Here is a 25,042-nt window from a genome sequence, read left to right as displayed (position 1 = left end):
AAACCAGCAATTGTGTATTCACAACAAAAATTAAAATTAGAGATTTGAACTTTCAAATAAAAAAATAAGTCTACTTTTGGGAACACGAGTGTTCAATATAGCTTCATTTTTAAAAACTGAGAGAATCTTCCATTAAAAGCAGTATCTGAGTCTACTTGCTCTGGAAGCTTAACAGGAATAAACTTTAATTAACAAGACAATTTATTTCATTTTACTCTCTTGGACTGATACTATAGTTTCATTCTATTAGGGATAGAGTATACGTTTGGATACAATAAGATTGTCTTTCACCCAAACCTGTACCCAATTCAAAATAGATAATTAGTTCCTGGCTGGGACTAGAGTTAAAATTGCTACAATACTGCACACACATGCACACACACACACTCAGGCAAGCAAACAAGCAAGCAAGCAAATGAATGAATGAATGGTTGTTCCCATTTCCATTTCTGCCCGGATGCATCAGAAGTTTTATGAGAGAAATTGTTCTCATGGAATTGGCAGTCCAATTATTTTACATGCAGTTGATGGTTTTTTGCAGTCTGGTACTGTTTATCTTAAACAAGAGGAGACTTCAGATAGATAATAGTTGTTCTACGGTGCTTTCCTTCCAGGATCTCAGCAGGGTGTTGGGAGGTAGTGTGTCAAGTAACTGGAGTCCTGGACTGCGAGTCAGGGGACCGGGTTCTGGTCCTGTTTCTGCCACTAACTTTTTCTTGTGATCTTGGCCAGGTCACTTCACATCTTTGTGCCTCCATTCCCACAATCTTTGTACGTCTTGTCTGTTTAGATAGTTAACTCTTTGGAGCACAAACTGTCTTTTGTTATGTTTGTATTTTGCCTACCACAATGAGACTCTGATCTCAGCGGGGGACTTGGCACTTCTTTAATACAATTAATAGAGCCCTAACAGACTCAGGGGAAAAACAAACAAACTAAAGCTTACTTTATTCAGTATGTCAGCTTCTCCCTTCCAGTACCAGAATTTGATGTCTTATAAAGTGTGGTGAATCAAGTTCTACTGAATCAAAGAAAATTGAGTTTTAGCACTAAAAAAAGTCAACAAAGAGAAATATAGACCAAGTTTCAAATGGGTTCCCAAAACCTTATTTCCAATCTGGAGCAACTGAAAACCTTTCACAAAAAGTAACCCCAAGTGTCAAATTCCCATTTAGCACTATGATTAAACTACTATATATACACTGACTACTAGAGCTTGTCTTCACTACAAACTTTTACTGTGTTTGTAAATTGTGTTCAGAACCATATTAGCCAAGATGTTTGGTCATACTTAGCTGACAAAGTGATGAGTATGTTAGTAAGCATAGACTAGGGCTAATCATGTAAACTAATATGGATTCTTCACAATCGTGTGCCAACACAGTAACACTGAGTAGTCGAGATCATCCCTCAGTTGCAAGATTTCAGGCTCCAGTCTCTCAAACTAGAGCAACTAGATAGTAACATAAATGATTTGACATCCATCCTAACATTTTACTAAAAGACTCCAGAGATTTAAGCTGTGGAATCATACTGTGAGACACAGACATTAAACTATGATTATGTAAGCTACCAAAGTTGAAGGAGAAACTATTTGATATAAGAGGCACACATACTAAAGAAGTAGCTGCTGGTAGACCCAGCAACAGAAATTCAGAACTCCATGTGTCTGAATATAAAACTGTTGTTGAATACACACTGTGTAGGATGTGCAGTATTCTATGTGACAGGCTGGGATTCTACGATCAGCCACAGTGACCAAACTGCACTGGAATGTTTTGACTTTTAACATGTAACTTTAAACCAATACATTTATTCAGCGCTATGAACAAACCACTCTTCTCAGTGCAATAAATTCTTTGTCCTGCTTTACAAATATTCCTCTTAACATAGAAGACCATTCTCAGCCCCAGCGGCTTTGTTTTTTTTTTTCTTTTTTTTTCTTTTTTTTTCTTTTTTTTTAAAGAAAACACCTCTCCTCAGCATGCACCTTTCCCATTCTCTCTCTCATACACACAAACTACTAATTCTCTGATTGGTTTAATAACAAGAGGACAAACAAAAATCTGTGTACGTACATACATACACACACACACACACACACACCCCTTAGGTCATCTCATTAATAATAGCAATCCTTGAAAAGCATATAGGCCAGAGGTGGGCAAACTTTTTGGCCCAAGGGCCACATCTAGGAATAGAAATTGCATGGCGGGCCATGAATGCTCAGAAAATTGGGCTTGGGGTGCAGGACAGAATGAGGGCTCTGGTTGAGGGTGCAGGCTCCAGGGAGGGGCCAGAAATGAGCAGTTCAGAGTGCGAGGGGGGAGGCGGGGACTTGGGTGCAGTTGGGGGTGAGGGCTGTGGGATGAGGAGTTTGGCTATAGAAGGGTGCTCTGCGCTGGGACCAAAGGGTTCAGAAGGCAGGAGCAGGAGCAGGGCTGGGGGAGGGAGATCAGGGCTGGGGCAGTGGCTTGGGATGCAAGGATGGGGGTGCAGGCTCTGGGATGGGGATGAGGAGGGTACTCCAGGCTGGGATCAAGGGATTCGTAGGGTAAGAGGGGGATCAGAGCTGAGGCAGAGGGCTGGAGAAGAGGCTCAAGGGTGCAGGCTCCAGGCAGCACTTACCTCAAGCGGCTCCCAGAAGCAGCAGCATGTCCCTCCTCCAGCTCCTACACAGAGACATGGCCAGGCAGTTCTGCCTGCTGCCCCGTCTGCAGGCACTGCCCCTGCAGCTCCCACTGGAGCGCCAAAGGTGGGCCAATACCACAGTTCCGGGAGCTGCGTGGAGTGGCTCCCCAACCCTGCTCCCCAGTTGAAGCGCCAGAGGGGGGCCATGCCGTGGCTTTCAGGAGCCATGTGGAGCAGCTCCCTACTGTGCTCCCCAGCTAGAGCAGGGCCATGCAGCGGCTTCCTGGAGCCGCATGGAGTGGCCCTCTACCCTGCTCCCCAGCTGGAGTGCCGAAGCAGGGCAAGTCCCAGACCCTGCTCCCCAGTGGGAGCTTGAGGGCTGGCTTAAAACGGCTGGCGGGCTGAATCCGGCCCACCGGCCGTACTTTGCCCACTCCAATATAGGCTATTTTGTCACTGTTTTGCAACTGTGTTCCAATACCCTTTAACTGCAACTTGCTATTCTACTGTTCAAAATTTCAAAAAAGTAACTACACTTATGAAAGGCACTTCAAGATTACATACAAAGAACATATTTTTACCATAGAAACAGCTTTCAGTCATCATCTCTGCATCAGCAGAACACCTCAAACTACATCTAGTATTTATGAAGACATTAGAAAGAGAAGACTCCATCATTTAATCATTATCCTAATAACACAAGTATGGTTCTTTATGCATGCTTATGATTCTTGAAGATATGATTTGTAATTAATAACAGTTATGTAAAGTCATTGTTTAAAATAATTGTGTATAAATTAACTGGTGTGTTATGTTCAAGACGACTAACATCTGTAAAATGCAATCAAAGCTAATTTTAAAAAGCTATTAATGCACCAAACTCATTATATAATCTCTGAAGTTGAAACTTCAAATAGAAGTTACATGCCTCAAGAGAAGTCAAACAATGATTGAGCACTTACACATGTTTTCCATCCCCAAAGACCTTTTGAAACAAATTAATTTTTGCATTACCCCTGCCGGGCAGGGTAGATACAGAGCTGGCAGCAAAATTGGGAATCACCAGACATCTACCAGTTAGATGCCAACATGAAAGGCAAGTGGGGGCTGGCTTCCCAGCAAATCCGGGAGCAAGGTCATGCTGATAGGCAATGGGAAGGTGGTGGGGTTCTTACCAGGGTGCTGTCCCTAGACATTACTTGTGGGCGCTCCATCTTATAGACCAGCTCTCTTGCTAGCAAGTGCTTTGATTAACTTAGTCACCTTCCCCACTCCACCAAAAATATCTACAATTATAGGAAAAAAGAAGGTGCTTTCTCTCATATTTTCCTCCATCCCTACCCCAGAAAGAAGAAAGATGTCTGCTTATCTACTCTTCCCCAAGCCTCCTGGCTGCTCAGGAAGCAGTGAGAGTCCACAGGGAGTGGTTGCTTGAATAACTTTGTTGCTGAGGCCCATATATTTCCCCAGACAGCAGACAGAATAAAAGAGAGATGATCGTTTCACTGTTGCCCACAGGGTTTCCATTAGCACCAATGGGACCAGGAATGACACCAAGGAGTAGTGAGTGCCTCCCACCACAAAAATGTTTTCCTCTACCCCACCACACCTATCATAAACCTAATCCCAGATTTGGACCTTAGCGTCCAAAATATGGGGGTTAGCATGAAAACCTCCAAGCTTAGTTACCAGCTTGGTCCTGGTAAAGCTGCCACCACCCAAAAAATTAGAGTGTTTTGGGGCACTCTGGTCCCCCAAAAAACCTTCCGTGGGGACCCCAAGACCCAAATCCCTTGAGTCTCACAACAAAGGGAAATAAACCTTTTCCCTTCCCCCCTCCAGGTGTTCCTGGAGAGATACACAGAAGCAAACTCCGTGAATCTAAACAGAGGGAGTCCACCCTCTCTATTTCCAGTCCTGGAAACACAAGCACTTCCCTCTTCACCCAGAGGGAATGCAAAGTCAGGCTAGTAAATCTAACACACACAGATTTCCCCCTGACTTCTTCCTCCCAACAATTCCCTGGTGAGCACAAACTCAATTCCCTGGAGTCCCCCACTAAAGAAAACTCCAACAGGTCTTAAAAAGAAAGCTTTATTAAAAAAAAGAAAAAGTACATAAAAATGGTCTCTCTGTATTAAAGTGACAAATACAGGGTCATTTGCTTAAAAGAATATTGAATAAACAGCCTTATTCAAAAAGAATACAATTCAAAGCACTCCAGCAACTATAGATATGTAAATACAAAAGAAAAAAAACAATAACCCCTATTGTTTTTATGATCTCTGTACTCACAACTTTGAAACAGAAAATTAAAAAGCAGGAAATAGAAATCCCCTCATAGCCGAGAGAGAGTCAGGCAGAAGAACAAAGAACTCCCACACAAAGTTCCCTCCACCCAGATTTGAAAAAATCTTGTTTCCTGATTGGTCCTCTGGTCAGGTGGTTCAGATTACTTCTTTCCAGGTGAAAGAGACGTTAACCCTTAGCTATCTGTTTATGACACGCCCCCCAAATCTGTTTATGACAACACCAGAGAAGCGGAATAGAAGCAGAGGCATTTTGTTCCCTTACTATAGTGTGTGAGCTGTGACTTTGATAGTGATTCATGAAATACAAGCAGTGATTACCTCAGAGACCAGGGTAATGATCAGCGTACAGGGGATGCCCCAGCGTAATTGAGGTCAGGTCTATATTACAAACTGACATTGGTATAATTATGTGGCTCAGAGGGTGTGAAAAATCTACACCCCTGAACAACGCAGTTATACTTACATAAACCCTGGTGTTTACATCAGGAACCAGAGAAAGGAGGTTGATCGTAGCCAGGCCAGACCCCCAGCTGCCAGGCTAGGGCCAGGAGAGCCTAAGTGCAGGGATCCTTTCCGTTTCCAGGCAAACTCCCCTTTGCAGGCTTGGACTATGGACTGGTACTGCTGCCCCCTTTGCCTTCCCTATCCCAACTTCTTCCAGCTGTGTGGACTCAGGCAGGAAGAGGAAGCTAGCCTGGGAGGTCTAGCCTAGACTAGTCCAAAACAGTAGCCTGTAAGAGAGATTGACCTAGGCTCCCACCTGTGAGGCCTCCGTTTCTGAACAGAAGTAGCTTAAAACAAAAAGAAACAAAAAAGTTTTTTAAAAAAGTCAATCAAATGATCAGTGACAATTTCAGAACTTTTCAGCAAACAAAATACATCAAAGAAAAGCAAGTTCTCTGAAATTTGCCAAGACATACCCTCAACTTCAAGAATAGGCCTAATTCTGGGAGTGGGGAAATCGGTAGGAGAGTCCTCTACCACTATTATTTCCAAACTATGTACCTTAGATAATAACGAAGAAGACTGTATCATAGAAGAATGGGAAGTGGAAGATTCAACATCAGATTCTTCATTAGAATAAAAAGAGGCAAAAGGAAATGACTGAGTGATATGGTACCATGAACGGAAACTGGAAAAGAACACACATGGTAATAAAGTAAGCCCAGGGAGTAAGATTCCACCAGGATCAAGTGATAGTGTGCAAATTGTATCTGAAGGCCCAAAACAACCACAGTTAAGGTATTATCTTCCAATGAAACAAGAATGAGTGGAGAACTTTCAAAATAGAGGCTTGGTTTATATCCATGGGGAAAATATAGTGAAATAATGAATGCAGCTTACTGCTTCCCACGCAGACTTCTTTCATCACCTATTGCTGTACAAAAATCTGTGTTTATTGGTAATGGCTTCAGAAATTGGAAATTGAAAAAGCTATGGTATAGGATGCAGGTTTCCAACAGCATGAAAACAGAATCACAAGACTTGTCACATGGTATGGGATTCATTCAAAGTTATTCAGTCAAAAGGTGATGGTCTTTCAGTTCTGTTGCAAATTACTAATGCGTATTTTCCTTCAGTGCAGGAGAACTGTATGCATATTGAAGTTGTGGCAGATGTCCTCCAACTCACTGCAGTCCAGGGGATTGCTCAAAGAGGAAAAGAGGAGAGTGACAGAAGCAACAATGACAACTTCCTAGCACTAATGACTCTAAATAGCCAAATACATGAGTACTGGTAAGAAAGAAAATTGAAAGTGGACCAGACAATGCATAATATACCCATTCGTCAATACAAAATTAAATCATTCCCGTTATGTCAAAAATACATGAATGCATAAGCCAAGAAGTAAGAGACTAATGTTTTCTCTGTAATGCTTAATGAAACTAAAGATATTAGCAAGTAGAACGAGTGTCAGTTGTGTTGAGATATTATTCGCATAGCGCCGTATATGAAAGATTTTTTGGCTTCAATCTCGTCAAGTCACTTGATGCAGAGTCTCTCTTTCATGATGTGTAGAACACATTGTCATGGTATGGCACTGATATATAGAACTGTATCACAATGGTGCCAATGTTATGAGTGGAAATTTTAATGGTTTGCAAACTTTCTTATGGGAAGAAATACACAAGCACTATATGGTCATTGTTTCAACCACAGGCTCAATTTAGTTATTGTTTATGTATGCAAAGGAAACAAACATGCACTGGATTTTTTCACTATCCTGGAGAAATTGTCTTTTTTCTTTGTTCAGCTTTAAATACTAAATTCACATCCATTAAGAAGGTACAACCCAAAAATAAAGTCTTGGCATTGAAGAAGCTCTGTGACACTCAATGGGCATGCCAAGTTTCCACTTGTAATGCTGTAAAAAAGGCAATTTCATCCATTCTTGTCATTCGCTGTAACATCTCGAGATATATAAAGAGATGAGAGGGCAATGGGTCTACGAGGTCTTTAGCTCAGTATTAGAGTGACTTTGCTGTCATCCTTTGCATGTTAACAAAAATTATTTAACTGCTTAAAGTTATATCTGACCACCTACAAGCAGTTGAGTGTGACTTTTTTTCAGGCATGCTTATCTGTGGACACTCTAATCAGTGAATTTCTGAACATGAGAGATTTGGAAGAGGCATTTGATGAAATATGGAGCAAAGCCATTACCACTGCTTCAGAAAATGATTTGAAGCCATCTAAAGTTTTGGGAGTACTCAGTTGTGTACAAAATTTGCTTAGAAAACTTCAGGAATACATTTCAACTGAAGAACAGATGAAGGAGATTTAAGGACAAACTCCTTTTTACCAGACATTTATTTGAAGTTCTCTCCAGTTATTTAATCAGATGTTCTGAAAATAAATGTGTACCTGATGGTATCAAGTGCCTCAAACCAAAGTATGAAAACTGTATTGACTTTCTAAAATTCAAACCACTCACAGACACTATGGATGTGATATAGACACTGTGAAGACAGAGGTAAGCCTCTTGCAAAAGTAACTGAACGCTATGAACAAGAGAAAAAGTCCAAAATTGACAGTTTGCCGCAGCTGCTAATTTTTTGGGATAAATACAAATTTGCCTTCCACAAGCTGCATAAATTATGTGTGATTGGTACAAGTATTCCTCCATCAAATGCTGCATATGAAAGGGCATTCTCGTGTCTTCGATAGGTGAATGACTAGCTGAGGAAGTGTATGACAAGTGACCAGGTAAGGGACTCAGATGTCATGGCTACTGAAAAAAAGTTGTCCAAGTCTCTGCAGCTGAGGAGAATTGTCAACAGATTTGCTGCTGCTTTCAATAGGCATATCAAGCTTCAATAAGGTAAGTAAATTGTTACCAACATTATTTATCCCCATTCTATAAAGTATATGTAGAAAAATCTGTGTTCCCCTAATAATAGTCTTTACCACCCCTTCGGTACCCCAAACTAATTATTCTAGCATTGCCCCCGAATGGGACTGATCACGGTCTTTTTAATTTCTCTACTGCAGGTTGGGGAATGTACCAACCATGAGGCACCAGAGCAGTGTGTGTGCAAACACTGGAGTTTGTCTACAAACAAAGGATGTACCACTGAAATGGTATAACCTCCCTCACGTAGGCACAGTTATACCAATATAAAGGTGCTTAGACCATTACAGCTTATTCTCATACAGGAAGGGGAATAAGCTACACCAGTATAAGGTATAGTTATGCTGGTTTAACTGCATCCACAGGTTGTACTAGTGTAACTATATTGGTTTAAAAAACAAAAAACAGAAAAACTCAACCTATAACTGACAGTTGTACAAGTAAAATCTCTCTGTAGACTAGATCTCATTAACAAAACTTCATTGGAGGACATACAAATGATTATCTTTACAACTATAAAGGCCTGGCCTTTTTAAAATTTATTATTAAAGAAAGTTTAATTCCTGCAGAAATTGTAGGCCCCCTCATTTGCAAGCCCACATTTTCCTGCTAACAGGGATGAGTAGGCAAATTGACCTTTCAAGTCTTGGATAGAAAAGTAATAGTATCCCCAGACCAGTGAGACAGGAATGGTTAATTGTTTAAGACTACACACATTCCTGGATGCCGGCCAAAGATGCTAATCATGCCTCCCTTTTCCAAGAGTGGACAGATGTGTATCAGCATGCTTAGGGAACTATTTTAAAAACTTGTTAACATTACAGCGTTATCTTATGTCATCTGCTGATAAGAATGTCAGAGAGATGCTACATTGAAGAAGCCACTCTTGCAGTAGCAGTGCCAGGGTTTTTGCTGCCCTAGGTGGCAGCGCTCCTCCTCTGAGCATTCGGCAGCAGGGGGTCCTTCCGCTCTGCGTCTTCCTGGGCACTTCGGCAGCGGGTCCCGGAGCGAGTTAAGGATCTGCCGCCGAATTTCCGCCAAAGACCTGGAGCGGAAGGACCCTCCGCCTCCAAATTTCCGCTGAGGACAGCAAAATGCCACCCCCCAAATCCTGCTGCCCTAGGCGACCACCTAGGGTCGCCTAGTGGAAGCGCCAGCCCTGCACTCTTGGTTCCCACACATTTGTATTCTGTTCCCCACTCAGCTCTCTCCTGACCAACCTAGATCAGTCCAGTTCCTTCTTAATTGGAGAGAAAAATCAGGATGTTTTGTTTCAAGATACATAAAGAAGAAATAGATGGGAACTGGTCAGAACAGAGGTGTACTGAAGGCTGAGAAAGGCTAAATTAGTACATTACTGAGTTCACAATTGCTAAATATATGTAATATAATATTACTAGGAATCATCATTGCATGTTAATCCAAGTAATATAACACAGCACTATAGTACAATGTATATTAAACATGATGAAAAAAGTTATGTTTTAAAGCAAGTCTTCTACCCTTTTATTTGTAATGTTAAATCAATCACTTCAGTTTTGGTTACACTTAAAAAATAGTGTAATGCACACTGAAAACTAAACAGGCCCGGTGCAATAACTTTCCTAATAAAAATCCTTTACTAACATTTACAACTGTTCTTTACTTTCTGTTTTCCTACTTAGAGAAGTGTGTGTTGAAATATAAATTAAAATAATAAGTGTTTTATATTAATATATATATTAATTAAAAAAACAACCACAATTAAAACAATGAAATTCCACCATGGCAGACAAAAGATTAGTATCTATATGAACAAAGGAAAAACAGTTTATGAAGCATTTACAGATGATATTTGACCTCAGATAGGCACATATAGCTCCCACTCATGTGAATGCTAGATGTTCAATTCATATCCAAGGGCACAATTTAGCAAGTACCATTTATGTACAGGTATTAGCTTTATTATGGAGATGCCAGCTAAACTTCATACTTAAGGCTGAGCTAAGGTTTACACTTAAAGCAGGAATTCAACTTCTTATGAAAAATGATGTATCCTCCCTAAAGTTACAGCACTTTAACTATAGGATGATTTTCTGAGAATTTACAAGTAAATCTATTAGTTTATAAGTTAACAGTACTTCTAAAAATTGGTCCTTAAAAGACAGACTTTTTCCTTTGTCCTTAATGATCTTAACAAAATTCTCTCAACTGCCCATAAAATAAAAACCTCACTGAAATCTTGTCCATAGGCCACACTTGAGGTGTTTTGTTGTTATTTTTTAAAAAAATATTCATAGTCATTCTCTATGGTCCCATCCCATCTGCTCCGATTCCGCCACTAGCACCATTAGCACCACTTTATTCTTCCATAACTGAAAGTTTCTCCTTTAGCAGAGACTACATTAAGATAAAGTCAAGCTTGAGAGTACATATCAATAATTTAGGGTTCAGCACATTACAGCGTTGTTGTGATTATCCCCCAGAATAAGCATAATAAATTCAGGAATTCCAAGTTAAGGTTACGCTGAAATGAAAACCAAATTTGTTGTGTGGGTGTCATAACTCCACTTTCATACATTAATCTTAATTCTGCTCTGTAGTGACACCATGAGGGGGAAAACAGATACACTATTTAAAAATCAGTATAATCTAACACAAGACCACAAACACTGAAATGCCTTAATGGAAATTGTATGATTAAACACCCAATAAAATTGAGAAGTCCAAAAGGATCACAAGGCTTTACAGCATCAGAAGAAGTGAGCTGTAGCCCATGAAAGCTTATGCTGAAATATATTTGTTAGGGCTTGTCTACATCACAAAGTTGCAGCGCTGGTGAGGGGGTTACAGCGCTGCAACTTAGGAGGTGTACACATCTGCAGGGCATCACCAGCGCTGCAACTCCCTGTTTGCAGCGCTGGCCGTACTCCCGTTTTGTCTCGGGTGTAGAGGATCCAGCGCTGGTGATCCAGCGCTGATAATCAAGTGTAGACACTTACCAGCGCTTTTCTTGACCTCCGTGGAATAAGCAGGTATCCCAGCATACCTGAGGATACCTCTCTGGTAATCAAGCAGGTCTCCTTCCCCGCGGTTTGCTCCGGTGATCTCCGAATTCCCCCCCCCCCCAAGCGGGTCTCCTTCCCCGTGGTTTGCAGGGGGGTTCGGGGAACGCGAGAGCAAACCACGGGGAAGGAGACCTGCTTGCGGGGAGGGGGTTCGGGGAACGCGAGAGCAAACCACGGGGAAGGAGATCTGCTTGCAGGGGGGTTCAGGGAACACTGGAGCAACCCGGGGAAGGAGACCTGCTTCCCCGCGGTTTGCTCTCGCGTTCCCCGAACCCTCCTTGAAGCTGCCCAACAGCGCTGCAGTGTGGCCACATCTAACACCACTTGCAGCGCTGGTTGCTGTAAGTGTGACCACTCTGCAGCGCTGGCCCTCTACAGCTGTACTAATACAGCTGTAACAACCAGCGCTGCAAATTTGTAGATGTAGACATACCCTCAGTCTCTAAGGTGCCACAAGTACTCCTGCTCTTTTTGCGGATACAGACTAACACAGCTGCTACTCTGAAACCAATCTAAAGGCAGACACCCTTGATAGTAGTGGATGTTTTAGAGGAGATTAGTTCTTCAGTATGCTTCTATATTCCTGGTCATACTTGTTCTGAATTTTTAAATCTACTGTTAGCCAGCCCCCAAATCCCTGATCATCCACAACTGCCTCCAATAGAAAAAAAAAATCAATTAGTATTTCTCTTCAACACTATGCTTCTGAAAATCCAGTAGCACATTTGAAACTATTATTAGGAAAGCCCTCCAGATGATATCTGATAGTGGGGAATACAAAATATTGATCCAGAGATTCAGTAGCACAAGATTTCTTTATTATATTCCTTCTCTTGAAGGGGAGAACAGGAGCTGACACATTTTGCCTGGTGCATTAAGATCTAGAAACTTCCTGCTAATTGTCTTTTCACAACTTACTGGCAGCGAAATATACGGATCAGTATTCTCTAGAGTGCAGCAACATTTCCAGTCTCTCTCTCTTAAGCTGCTCAACCTTGCATTAGCAAACATCTGAGTTTGACAGTTATGTTCTTACAGTTGCTTAATTAGCATTTGCGCGCGCACGCACGCGCATACACACCCCGGGAATATGCAATGACAAACCAGAGATGGGCAAATTGCCACTGTTAACATTAACCAAAAGAGAGGCAATGCTCCTGTTTTAGGTGTCAAGAGAACAATTACTGCATTATTTGTTAAAGAATTAAAAATTGTGCCCATCATTCCTAAGGCTGTTTTATAGTTTCTAAAGGACTTTGACAGCAGCACGTTTTTAAAGCCAGGTGATTTCAAGTTTTATATTTCTCTTTTTCTTCTGTGTATTAATAGGCATCAGACTAATTTCAGTAACATTTCATAAAAAGGGAGAAGTTACACACTCAACGCATTAAACAGAATGTCATTCTCACTAACAGAGCTCAAATTTATTCTGATGATTCTGTATGCCCTTTAACATACCCAGTCTGCATTAGTATGCAGTCTTTTGGATAATTCTGTTCTTTTCCATATAAAAAATCCTTTGTGTCATTACCCAACCCCCACAATTGTTTTGATCCCTCTTTCCAATATCTTCTCCAGCTATGCAGACAGAATTATAATAAATTGGTTTACTCCACTTACACTGCACCTTGACTGTATTATCACCTGCTTTTAAAGTGACCCCAAATGCCTTTAAATTCACAAGGATGCTAATTCTCACTAGTTTTCATATTTCATTTTGGCAAATCCCAAAGGGACATGGCTTCCTTGCAGATCAAGCACTACCTAGATCAATCTCCATCTAGATTCTTAAGGTGGTCTAGCTGTATATTCAATTTATGTCCAGCACTGGCAATCTACTCATTCCAAAGTTTAGCTCTCACATGATCACTGGCCATGTAGTGGAATTCCATGCTAAACTCACCTCAGAATTCACTGGTCTTAGCCATCGGGCACATCTACACTGGTGAAGTTACAGCGCCAGCAGTTATAGCACTGCTCAGAGAGCACAGAAGGAAAACGCTGTTGTTCGTTCACACTGACAGCTGCCTGCAGAATGGGGTGTTCACACTTGCAGCAGTATTTGGAGTGGTGCACTCTGGGCAGCTATCCCACAGAGCACCTCTTTCTCTTTTGCTGCTAAGACTTGTGGGAAGGCGAAGGGGCATCCTGGATCCAGTCCCAATGCCCTGTGATTTACTGCTTCGCATCCCAGCAATCCCTGTACTTCGATCATTTAGCACCACCCTTCAACAGTTTGTGTATTGCGCGCCCTGCCTGTTTCAGGCTGCAAGAATGGATCCCGAACTGCTGACCAGTATACTACTTGCTCTGATCGACACGTCATCAGTGGCTAGAGTGACCAGATGTCCCGATTTTATAGGGACAGTCTCAATTTTGGGGTCTTTTTCTTATATAGGCTCCTATTATCCCCCACCCCGTCCTGATTTTTCACACTTGCTATCTGGTCACCCTATGAGTGGCAGTGGAGTTATTCCTTAAACTACACAGGCAAGAGGAGTGCGACATTGATCTTGCCACATGAAGTAGCTATGACATAAGATTGCTTGTGGCATTCACGGAGGCGCTGACCACAGTGGAACGTCAGTTTTGGGCTCAGGAAACAAGCACCAAGTGGTGGAATCATATCGTCATGCACGTCTGAGATAATGAGCATTGGCTGCAGAACCTTTGCATGAGGAAAGCCACATTCATTGGACTGTGTGATGAACTCACCCCAGCTCTGCAGCACCAGGACATGAGAATGAGAGCTGCCCTGTTGCTAGAGAAGCAGGTGGCGATTGCACTGTGGAAGCTGGCTACTCCAAACTGATACCGATTGGTCGCTAACCAGTTTGGAGTGGAAAAGTCGACTGCTGGAGTCATATTGATGGAAGTGTGCAGGGCCATTAATCTTATCCTGTTCCGAAAGACTGTGACTCTGGGCAATTGTGGATGGTTTTGCACAAACGGGCTTCCCTAACAGTGGAGTGACAGATAGCACACACATTGCAATTCTGGCACCAGACCACCTTGTCATAACATTTTTTCCAGATCTGGACCTTAGCGTCCAAAATATGGGTGTTAGCATGAAAACTTCGAAGCTTAGTTACCAGCTTGGACCTGGTAAAGCTGCCACCAGCCAGGAATCTATACAGTGCCTGGCGCACTGTGGTCTCCCCAAAACCTTCCCTGGGGGACCCCCAGACTCAGATTCCTTGAGTCTCACAACAAAGGGGAATAAACCATTTCCCTTCCCCGTCCTCCCCTCCAGGTGTTCCCTCCCTGGGTTCCTGGAGAGATATACAGAAGCAAGCTCCGTGAATCTAAACAGAGGGACTCCACCCTCCCTGTTTCCAGTCCTGGAAAACAGAAGTACCGAGAGCTAATCTCTCTTCCCCCCCTCACCCAGACGGTATGCAAAGTCAGGCTTAGTAAATCTAACACAAAGAGATTTTCCCCCTGACTTCTTCCTCCCACCAATTCCCTGGTGAGCTGCAGACTCAATTCCCTGGAGTCCCCACTAAAGAAAAACTCCAACAGGTCTTAAAAAGAAAGCTTTATATAAAAAGAAAGAAAAGGACATAAAAATGGTCTCTCTGTATTAAGGTGACAAATACAGGGTCATTTGCTTAAAAGAAAAAAATGAATAAACAGCCTTATCCAAAAAGAATACAATTTAACACATTCCAGCAACTATACACATGTAAATACAAAAGAAAACAATATAAACCTTATTGTCTTACTATCTTTGTACTTACAACTTGGAAACAGAAGATTAGAAAGCCAGGAGATAGAAAAATCACTCTCATAGCCGAGAGGGTCAGACCCAAGACAAAGAACTCACACACAAACTTCCCTCCACCCAGATCTGAAAAAGTCTTGTTTCCTGATTGGTCCTCTGGTCAGGTGTTTCAGGTTACTGGTGTTACCCCTTTACAGGTAAAAGAACATTAACCCTTAGCTATCTGGAGTCATATTGATGGAAGTGTGCACGGCCATTAATCTTATCCTGTTCCGAAAGACCGTGACTCTGGGCAATTATGGATGGTTTTGCACAAACGGGCTTCCCTAAAGTGGAGGAGCAACAGATGGCACACACATTGCAATTCTGGCACCAGACCACCTAGCCACAGAGTACATTAATCGCAAGGGGTATTTCTCTAGGGTTCTCCAGGCGCTTGTGGATCATGGACATTAACACAGGCTGGTCTGGAAAGGTGCATGATGCACACATCTTTCGGAACACTGGCCTGTTCAGGAAGCTGCAAGCAGGGACTTTCTTCCCGTACCAGAAGATCACCATTGGGGAAGTTGAAATACCCATTGTGATTCTGGGAGACCCCACCTACCCCTTAATGCCATGGCTTATGAAGCCACACATGGGGCAACTCAACAGCAAGGAGTGGTTCAACAAAAGACTGACCAAGTGCAGAATGACCACTGAGTGTGCATTTGGCTATTTAAAAGCCCGCTGGCAATGCCTGTATGGGAACCTGGACATGGTCAATGACAATATTCCTATGCTTGTAGCCCTGTGCTGTACGCTCCATAATATTTGTGAAGCAAAGGGTGAAACATCCCTTGTGATCCACCAGTGCTTGCAGCACCATTGAAAAGTACCCCTTGAGGTTTATGTACTGGCTGTCCTGATGCTCCAGTGCCATGATAGGGATATTGGTTCCATCTATCACTCCACCATAGTTAGGGAATGCCCGACTGACTGGTAGCTGTCTGGCACTGCAAGCTTCCACAGGGCTATCGCCACTCGTTTCTCAACTGTGAGGGCTGCTCTCATCTTGGTATTCTGGCGCTTCAGGGCAGGGGAAAGCAAGTCAAAGTTCCATGAAAGTGCCCTTACACATGCAAAAGTTTCGCAGCCACTGGGAATCGTCCCACACCTGCAACATTATGCGGTCCCACCAGTCTGTGTTTGTTTCCCGGGCCCAAATATCGGCATTCCATGGTTAGAACCTGCCCCATTAACAGCATTATCTCGAAAGCACCGGGGCCCGCGGTTTGAGAGAATTCTGTGTCCATATCAATGTCCTCATCAATCGCGTCGCCGCGCTGCCGTAGCCGCCTCCTCCTCGCCTGGTTTTGCAGGTCCTGGTTCAATATAAACTGCACGATAATGCGCAAGGTGTTTACAATGTTCATGACTGCTGTCTTGAGCTGAGTGGACTCCATGCTTGCCATGGCATGGCATCTGCACAGATCACTCAGGAAAAAAGGCTCAAAACGGTTGTCTGCCGTTGTTTTCACAGAGGGTGAGAGAGGATGTACCCAGAATCATCAGCAACAATGTTTTTTGCCCCATCAGGCACTGGGATCTCAACCCAGAATTCCAATGGGTGGGGGAGACTGTGGGAACTATGGGATAACTATGGGACAGCTACCCACAGTGCAACGCTCCAGAAATCAATGCTAGCCTCGGTACATGGACACACACCACCAAATTAATGTGCTTAGTGTGGCCGCGTGCACTTGACTTTATACAATCTGTTTCCAAAAATCAGTTTCTGTAAAATCGGAATAATCCCGTGGTGCAGACATACCTTAAGTGGCTTCGCAGTGTGTACATCTCGGGAGTTACAGCACAGAAAGCTGCTTTACTGGTCAGAAACTTGCCATTGTAGACAGGGCCATCCTAATAATATATCCATGCCAAGAATGCTGCTGAAACTGAACCAGTGCTGATTACTCCAGGGGGTCGGGGGTGTTCTGCATGACTGTGCGCCTGCAGAAAACACCCCACAGAATTCTTGTGTTTCCCTGTGGAAAATGGCAGGGAAGCAAAGGGAAGCTGGGGGAGGGGGAGGAGGCAGGACAACCATGGGCGCAGTTTTTTGGAGGGGGATTGCTTCCCTCCAGAAGTGAGGCATGGGGAACACACACTGCCCCTACCCTCAATCATTTCTGCAAGCTCAGAGCTTCCCAGATGAAGGAGGCTGGGTCTTGGCTCCACTGAATCTGCAGCTGAACACCGCCTTCTGGGTCCTAGTGCCAGTCGTGCTCCCCTTCTATGTGCTGGGAGCCTTCCTATTTTCTGTGCAACAGTGAGTGGTTGCAATGGGGCTGGGTAAGGTGGTGTGTGAGGGAAAGCAATAGCAGGGAAGGAAAGGGGTGGAATAGGGCAGTGGAAGGGGAATGCAGGAATGAGGGGAGGGGGAAGGAGAAGAAAAGGGAATAGTGAAATTGCAGGGGGAACCAGGAGCCCGGCATGAGGCATCCCCTCGGAAGCAGCTGTGGCTCCCCCGTTAAGCAGGCCCATTGAACCCTCACCCTGACAAGCCCTACCCTCTTACACCTGGACACCCCCTTCAGCTTCCCACACCCAGACCCCCACCCCACTGATCCCCAACCAGTTGCACTTGGACCCCCACCCCATCAAGCCCCAATCCCCCAGCATCTGCCCCCATTTCTGCCCCCCACACCCAGACCCCCAAGCTGAGCCCCAACCACCTGCACCTGGATCCCCTGCAGAATTCCACTGTCCCTGCACCCAGAACCCCCCAACAAGCCCCTGTGCATCCAGATTGTCCACTGAGCCACCCGCACCCAGATTGCCCCACACAGAAATCTCTCATCCCACACCTGGATTCCCCCATACTATGCCCCTCCACACTTGGATCCTGCTGGGCTGGTGCACCTGGCACAGAGGGGCAAGGCCCTGGGGTGTTTCTGGGGCAGGCCCAGCCCTTACCCTGTGTCAGGATCAGGTGCGGACTCACTGACGAGTCCCTGTACCAGAGAATGTTGGGGCTTCAGGGTGATCTCCCACCTTAATGCAGCAAGTAGTCTGTGCTCCCCACTGCCATGCTGGAGCCACATTTATTCACTGACAAATAAAATTTGCAGAATTTAAAAAAAAAAGTTTGTATAACTTAATTTTTTTGGTACAGAATTTTTAGGTACATAATTCCCTCAGGAGAAGCTGATGGAGGCAGTTGCTGGGTTCGACTTCCAATATCCGTATTTCTGATATGGAATTTCCATATTTATGCATACTCAAGTTCACTAATTTTTCAACAAGACTATTACTAAAACTAAAGCAAGATGAGGTTTTAAAAAATTCTAGCACAAAACCGAAAATCTCTCCCTTTCCGTTAAAACAAATAATTCAAATTTCAGTTTTACTAATGCAACAGACAGTTCAGAAACTTCCTACTATTCAAGCTAAAATGAACTGACGTTTATACTTATATGGTGTCTGTATTTTGTCTAAAAGCAATATTAAGCTGTCACACATGATTAAAGATCTGTGCCAAAACTGAAATGAAGAATCATTACAGAAACAAACTATCCTATCAGTCATCACTGCTGGTCCAGGCTGACAGATGAGACCAGCACTTGAACTCAAAAGGTATTAAATGCACATAAGGATTTAGAGCACAGCTAATTTAAAAAACAAAAACACACCACGAAGGACCGAAATCTAACTCCATGTGTGTCAATGAAGTATTGGCACTGATATCAGTGGGAACTGGATCAACCTTTGTATTACAGTCTAGATTATCCAAAACAGGAGTTTTCATGCCTTTTGTGGCTAGAGCTAAATTATATTTTTAATTATGGTTGATGAGCTAAGGATACAGAATAAGGCTCATATGCTACACACAATCCATAGCAGCTCTCCCAAGGACATCAACAGAAGTTCTGCACAAAGATGAAGCAAATAAGACCTTTATGAAATGGCTACCATTTAATATTCTGTCATTTCTGTCCCTTGTTTGCAGATTTGTGTGCCAAATTCTAGTATTCGTGTACATGAGTAAGGCATGCTACTATATCTGCATTCTGTGCATGACTGCCAACCAGCCAACCATCATAAGGGCTAATTTTTTTTTTAAAGAAAACAAACAAAACAAAGATATTAGATTCTTGAGAATCTGAATCTATGATGGAGATTGGATAAATACATCATACAGGCTAGGAAAGACACCCCTTATCCAACTAACATACTCATATTTTTAAAATAAGCTCTTTTCTTTAATAAATAAATAAATAAATAACGTGTGAAGCATAAGAAAGCAGGTTACAAATAGAGTAAACCTTAGCCAGAAATGCACTTCATCACTTTTAGAATGGGGCAGTGCTGGGAAAACAGTACATACTCAGTCTTTAATTCAGACTGCTAGTAATGCATATGATACTGTCGGGGACTTTAATCCAAAAGTGCTCCATGTATCCCCATTGTGGAATGCACCCCTTGTGGCAGAGCTGTGCTTCAGAATCACAGCTTTCACTTTTAAAGACCATTCTAGCCCTCACAGTAGCTTGGCTTATTTTTTTAAGTTAACCAAGTTAGTGTTATCTTCCTGAAACAATAGTTCTGGGAGGTATAAATTGCCCATTCAACTCAATAAGGATGTTTTTCTAAGTGATATGCTTTAGTTTAAACAGGAATCAATTCAGGGAAATCCTATGGCCTGCATTATGTAGGAGGTCAGACAAGATGATCACAGGCATTTCTGGTCTCATAATATATATGAACTCTGACAATTTAAATGCCAATATTGTTAACAATTTCACTGCTGATTATTTTAGCAGAAATACACAGCTGTCTTGCTTACACAACAATCCAAACAGTCGCCGCCCACACCTCCACTGGCACCAAAAGCCACAACTATCCTCAATCCAGCTGCCAAAGTCTCTGGCTTTCCCCAACTTCTATGATGCAGTTAGTCCAGCAGTTCTTAAACTGTGGGTTGGGACCCCAAAGTGGGTCACAACCCTGTTTTAATGGGGTTGTCAGAAGCAGATTGTGGTGCAATGAAGCTTGAGAACCCTTAAGTTAGTCTGATATTGACGATGCCTGTATGCAATACTGAAAACAGGAGGACAACATACAAATGAATTGAATTAAAACAATTTTATCATTTTCATATTAAAGTAAAAGACTCATTTTTAAAAATTTATCTAGAGTTGAGGGAGAATTGCCAAGCTGCTTTATCAGAGTACCACAGAATCCAGGACCCTTGCAATAGCATCAGGGCAAGAGTACGTGAGGTCCTACCCATTATACAGCCTCCAAGTGATATCTAATGGCTTGTCCACATTTGAAAGTTAATTAAGATAGGCTGTGAATTTAGCTATTCTTGTCCAGCTCCATTTGTGGACACTATTATTCCAGAACAAGGTTGCTTAGTTCCTGTTTAGCTTAACCAAGTGGCTTACCTGAGTAACCCAGGAACTTTCTCTATGTGTTGCAAACCCTTAGGTACACAGCAGTGAGGTGCATCAAGCTGCTCATTTCAAGCAGATTCAGTCAAGCTGCTGAGATTCGGTCACATGCAACTATCAGGAGAAACACCACTTTAAAATCTGCCTAATCAGCATACAATTTATACAATATAATCCACTATTATCATATCTAACACTCAGTTTGATCACCAGTGATACGAGTTAACAGACTACAGAGAATGTAGTATGTTGTAGCCATGGTGCTCCCAGGATATTAGAAAAAAAAGATGGATAAGGTAATGTCTTTTATTGGATCAACTTCTGTTGGTGAGACCCACCTTGTCGATCTACAGAAAATTTAATTAACCACAAGAATTAGCAGGTTATTCCTCAAGAACTTATCAGCTACAGTGAGTCAGATCATCGGCAGAAAACCAGAAAGTGATAACTTTTATTGCATACAAGAAAAAGGCATTCCATTGCCTGAATATATATAAGAGAAGTTCTAAAAGTCAAATAACTCAACCTTATATATAATTGCTTTACATCTACATTTTTATTACGGTTGGTAAGTGAAAACTTTGATCTAGTGGTTGGCCAAAACCAACAGTAATACACAGGATTTCAGGCCTCTCACCCACCACATATATCTTGGCTGACAATATTTACACCAGGTTTAAACCCAGTAATCATCTGAAATAGTTTAACGTTAACCCCGTGTGATGGAAGGGAGGAGGATTAAAAAAAAATCGTAAAAGAAAAGAATACTGCTTCTCTTGCTCAATCAAACTGCTCACAAGAGTATACTGCAAACCAGAGGTGGAAAGTGGGGGGGGGAGAAATCACAATTCTTTGAATATTTCTACATTGCTACAAGACTGTGCAGCACAATGATGCTGAACTCTATTCATTCTTCACTGAATTATTTTAATTTAAGATAAGCTTCTCCACAGATCAGTTAATCTTCCCCACAAAAAATAAAAAAATCAGATTTAACAACCCTTCTTCTTGCTCCATAGTCAATCAAAAGCAGGCACTTGAAATTCCACCCATGCTTTACGTGAACTATGTGAAGCATTAGTGACTCACTTTACATCGATTCCTATGTTTTTCCTGAATGTCTTGATTAATTATTATACTGGTGTTTTAGCTAATCCAGACTGTGTCTGGACTTTATTTTTTTCCCCTTCTTTCCTTTTTGGGAGGGGGGTTTCATTTAAAACAAAAAAAAGTGATTCATATGCTGACTTTATCGTCCACATTATATATTTTACCTGCCTTTTCTCCTTGCTTTGTTTCACACTGATTTTTCATTTGGTTCTTTTGAGTGAGTGTTGGGAGAGAATAAAATAAATATTTAATGGAATTCAAAATAATCCTGGTATCAAGATATCTGTGTCATTTGTAACGCTGATGGGACTCCAGTGTTTGATAACTACATTTCTACCTCAATGTATATCATCAGCCCCTAAAGTTTCAAAACTCTGCTCTAATTACACAACAGGCGCCAGCAAATCTTTCTACGCAAACACAACACATTACTGTACGTCATTCTTAAAACACAAAATGCTACTGATACAGGCAGAAGTGTGCCACATATTTCATTGGGACTCCGCATATTACTTAAGCAGTGAGACACAACAGGCAGTGCTTTTCTTGGCAATTATAGCGGAGTTGGTGTTGGAGCTAGGATACTGACAGTCAAGTCATTTTATCCACCCAAGAAGTGAAATAATCACCCTAAAATTCACCATCTGTGGTAGCCTCCTGCTATTATGAAATTGAATAAATATAGAAAACAAACATTTGTTAGCATTATGAGTATCAACGTCAGATCACAGAGTCAAAGCTCTAATTGAAAGTTTTGAACCTATTTCAATTTCACTGAGACATGTGACATGGCTTTAGATCCAGCCACCAGCGCAGCTTTCCCACAGTCACTCTCACACTAATGTCTATGCCTAGCAAATGCACAGATCTGGCACTATGCTGTAACTCTCCTCCCACCCCCCAACAAGTAACCATTTAGGCTAAAGCTCCACACACATATCTTTAAATGTCAAATAATACTTCAAGATAACTGCTTATATGATTTACACTACATTTTGTGAAAGAAAAATATCTGTGTCTTGGCTGACAACTTATACACCCATTGACAGGATGTATAAAAATGACAGACTGTAACATCACAAAAATAAATTTATAATGAAAACACGAAAGTATTCCGCTGCAGTACTTCTAGCAGGAATTCCTACAATAAATCAAATCTTTGTTACATATTTAAAGAGATTGCCCAATCGATCCAAAAATAGTTTCACACATGTACTAGCTACATGTTTTCAAATGCAGAGGTATTCTTTTAATCTTTTTTTTTTTTTTTTTTTAAACCTGTCCCATCACTAGGGATCTCATGCAGCATTGCATCTCACCAATACCCAACAGGAATAATGATATTAGAATTTGACCTCTGTTTGTGTTGGGTATCACCTTACTCCACTTGATCCTCTTGACCTCAATGGGATTATTCATGGACTAAGAAATCTAGCCCAAGTATTTTTATAGAAAAGGCAATACTAAAATCAACTAATGGAGTTTATCATGCACTCCAAAAGGACAGGAAGACATTTAAACTAAAAAAAAAAAATTGCTTAAAATGATTGTTTTATATATTAATTTAAACGGTGTTAAAAGGTAGGCAAGTGCTCTCAAAAGGTTCTGTCAAACTAAAACACCCAGCAAAAGTTTTAAGCAAGGAGTCCTGTCAAATTGGTACTGGAAACAGCGTAAATGTTAGTATGGACACAAGCCCTCACAATTCCTTGACAAAAAGACTTGCTTCAGCCCAGTCTTTCTGATACCCTATTGAAAATTATGTCCATTCTATGCCAGCAGTTAAACATTCAATACCCATTGCTCACAACTGTGAAGGTGTGCACATGGCTTCAACGAAAAAAAATAGAGCAAAAAAAAGATGATGATAGCACAGTGGTTTTGCCAGTAGGTGAAACCAAGACATTTACCACCCCTCTCTCAAAAAATAACTGCCCCAGGCTACCTGAAATAGCATCCTCTTGCTTCTTCCCCAAAAACATGTACCCATCTTGCCCTCTGTGGTTTACACTGTTGTTCGCCCTTACGACGCAGCGCTATTTACCTCGCACCGCGGTTCTTTGTGTGCATACTGTCCCTGTGAGATTGCCAGCAATAAATCGAGGGACACACAGGGGCTGCCATCCCCTTTAGGGATTAATCAACGTTTGCAGAGCGCTCTGGAGGTGCAAAGCGCTGTGTAGATGCTGAGCGAGACCCGCCGCGATGGGAGAGGAAAGTCCCGACATGTCTGACACAAACCCACTGCCAACAAGATAATCACCAGGAGCCAACCCCGCCCGCCCCCAGCACAGAGACAGGGGAAGCAGAACCCAGACAGCTCGGGCTGGGGGGAAAAACACCGACACCTCCTCCTCCTTGCTGATGAGCAGCGAACACACCCGCAGCAAAGGGGGCACGTTTGTGGGGAGCCCTGGGACCCCCTCGCTGGAGCATGGGGAGACCGGGGTTAAACCACTGCTGGGGCGAAGGGTCCCACCACGGGGAGCCGCCAGGACTAACCCCCCTTGCGGCACGAAGGGGCCCCGCCCGCGGAGCCGGCGAATGATGAGCTGCAATCCCCAGGCAGCTCTGGCCACCCCAGCTCCGGCGGGGGAAGAGACCCTGCCCCCCCGCTGTCCCCTCACTCACCGGCTGCGAGCGCTCCCCTCGGCCGAGCCCCTTCTCCGGCGGCCGGAGCAGCCACAGCCCCAGCAGCACAATATGGCGAGCGGCAGCCTCCGCAATGGAGCTCGGGAAATAGAAGGGAGTTACATATTCATGGCCGGGGCCGGGCAGGGGGAGCGGGGATGGGACTGGGCTTCCCGAAGCCCCCTCCCCCGGCGATGGGGAGCGAGACAGCTCAGCTAGCAGGAGCTCAGCTCTTCTCTCCCCCCGCTCCCGCTGCACAGCCCTCTCCAGGAGCCCCTCAGCCCCCGCCGCCTGCACAGCCCCCCTCAGCCTAGCTCCAGCCCCTCGGTGCCACTGCCCCCCCTCCCGGGGCTCCACAGCCCCCCTCAGCTTAGCTCCAGCCCCTCGGTGCAACTGCCCCCCCCCATCCCGGGGCTGCACAGCCCCCCTCAGCCTAGCTCCAGCCCCTCAGCCCCCCGGGGCTGCACAGCCCCCCGCAGCCTCGCTCCAGCCCCTCGGTGCCACTGCCCCCCCACCCTGCTGCACTGATCCCCTCAGTGCCACTGCCCCCCCCGGGGCTGCCCAGCCCCCCTCAGCCTAGCTCCAACCCCTCGGTGTTGCCCTTCCATGCTGCACAGCCCCCCTCACCTCAGCTCCAGCCCCTTGGTGCCACTGCCCCCCAGGCTGCACAGCCCCCCTCAGCCTAGCTCCAGCCCCTTGGTGCCACTGCCCCCCCCCCCGGCTGCATAGCCCCCACTCTCACCCTACCTCCAGCCCATCAGTGCTGCCCTCCCCTGCTGCACAGCCCCCCTCAG

The 25,042-nt window shown here is 43.5% G+C and overlaps 1 protein-coding gene across 1 annotated transcript in view; it reads right to left on the bottom strand.

Moving 5' to 3' along the window:
* The window catches only part of RNF2 (ring finger protein 2), a 56,940-nt gene extending 32,477 nt beyond the window's left edge, over nt 1-24,463 (bottom strand). The window contains exon 1 of the mRNA XM_030573071.1: nt 24,249-24,463. The gene's annotated coding sequence lies outside the window, so the exon portion shown is untranslated. The remainder of the gene's footprint in view (nt 1-24,248) is intronic.
* Between the last annotated feature and the right edge of the window lie 579 nt (nt 24,464-25,042).

The sequence above is a fragment of the Gopherus evgoodei genome, chromosome 8, assembly GCF_007399415.2.
Source record: "Gopherus evgoodei ecotype Sinaloan lineage chromosome 8, rGopEvg1_v1.p, whole genome shotgun sequence".
Classification (NCBI taxonomy): domain Eukaryota; kingdom Metazoa; phylum Chordata; order Testudines; family Testudinidae; genus Gopherus; species Gopherus evgoodei.
Note: the sequence above shows the minus strand (reverse complement) of the source record. Positions and strands in the feature narration are given on the sequence as shown.